Source organism: Schistocerca cancellata, unplaced genomic scaffold, assembly GCF_023864275.1.
Source record: "Schistocerca cancellata isolate TAMUIC-IGC-003103 unplaced genomic scaffold, iqSchCanc2.1 HiC_scaffold_850, whole genome shotgun sequence".
NCBI classification, from domain to species: domain Eukaryota; kingdom Metazoa; phylum Arthropoda; class Insecta; order Orthoptera; family Acrididae; genus Schistocerca; species Schistocerca cancellata.
In genome coordinates, this window is record NW_026046861.1 from 302,501 (window position 1) to 304,433 (window position 1,933).

Consider the following 1,933-nt stretch of genomic DNA (forward strand, 5'->3'; position numbering starts at 1 on the left):
TGTAACTCAATTTGCACCGCAATGTAACTCAATTTGCACCGCAATGTAACTCAATTTGCACCGCAATGTAACTCAATTTGCACCGCAATGTAACTCAATTTGCACCGCAATGTAACTCAATTTGCACCGCAATGTAATGCAATTTGCACCGCAATGTAATGCAATTTGTACCGCAATCTACCCCCACATTGTGCCTTAACCTAACCCACGTTGTGCCTTAACCTAACCCACATTGTGCCTTAACCTAACCCACATTGTGCCTTAACCTAACCCACGTTGTGCCTTAACCTAACCCACGTTGTGCCTTAACCTAACCCACGTTGTGCCTTAACCTAACCCAAGTTGTGCCTTAACCTAACCCAAGTTGTGCCTTAACCTAACCCAAGTTGTGCCTTAACCTAACCCAAGTTGTGCCTTAACCTAACCCAAGTTGTGCCTTAACCTAACCCAAGTTGTGCCTTAACCTAACCCAAGTTGTGCCTTAACCTAACCCAAGTTGTGCCTTAACCTAACCCAAGTTGTGCCTTACCCTGCTCTGTAATTGGCATATGACACGTTACATTAATGTATTGTCCAACCGCAACCCGCTCAGAATGTTGTGTACACAGCTACGTGTCATCTCCCCATAACAGCTGCATTGCAGTGTGGTACGCCATAGAGACGTGTGGGAGTAATGGACGCAGTGGATGGCGATCAGCATGAGCCGTCTGTTCATGTAGTGGCGCGTGTATGCAGACGTAGTAGTCTCTTCTCACACAATGTGATAGCACGGTGCCCCGCGTTCCACATCTGCGACATGCTACAGAGGCCGGTTGACAGTTGGTCGCGCAATGGACATCGCATACGTACGGGGGCACCTTCCACGTGCCCTCTAGTCGGGCACATTTTGTTGCGTGGATGTGAGCGGATGTAGTGTGTCTTGACACCTGACAGGCAGGCATGCAATAATAGTTGACTTTGCAAACGGGGATGGACGTGTACGTTTACTGGTGACGTTACGCAAATGAACAACTGGTAACCCGTTGTGGTGCGGTTGTCCTTGCTGGAGGTACATCTGTGAGGGCAACGATCGGTACAGCTACGAAGCGGTCCCCACCATACCAACGAACGTGAATGTGAATCTGGGTGTGAAGCGATACGCGGCTGTGGGTGGGTGGGACTGTCCCCGGCCGGTGAGGGGGGGCCGCCCGGCGTGCTGGCCGCGCGGTGCGTGGGCGCACGCGCTACAGCCGGCTGGTGGGGGCGCCCAGTGGCAGGCGCGCCGGCCGACGGACGCGGCAGGCGGCGCAGCTGCGCGCCGGGGCACCCTGCGCGCGGCGCCGTGCAGCCAAAGTGGGTCCTCGCCGGCCCGGTGCGAAGCGCGGTGGACATCTGCAGTGTGCTGGTCCGATTGAGGACTGTGTGCGTTGAGGATGCGCCGCCGCCCGGCACTCGGCGCCGCGACGCCGTCTGCTGCTCGGTCGCCCCAGCGGTTCTCGCTGGTGGTTTGTATCGCAGTTGTGCAGACGTGTTGGCACGTGCGCTGTGCTGGGAGAGTTCGCTTCGGCACCCACGTGGGGCCTTTGCCCTTCTGTGGCGCTGGCGTTGGAGCTGCCGGTCACCGTAGGTGGCGCGTGTTGTCTCCCGCCGGCAATGCCACGACAGCACGCTCCCGGGCCTCTGTCGGCAGCGGCAAGCTCAGTTGGGAGCACGGGTGGTCGCACCTAAAGCGTCTACTCGCCTAACTCCGGGCGATTGCGCCTCTCTCGAACCCGACCAAGTACTTAGGACGGCGCTGCGCGCCGCCGGGACCTGAGAGGGTTTCGAGGTGTATTGTGCAGGGGAGCTCAGCCTCCTCCTGTTTGCAGAATAATTGAGCGGACGCTTGCGTGTTCGCGCGGGCCCCTGGGACACACTCCCGGGCGGCCGGCTGCTCAGCTCTAGTTGACGCAGC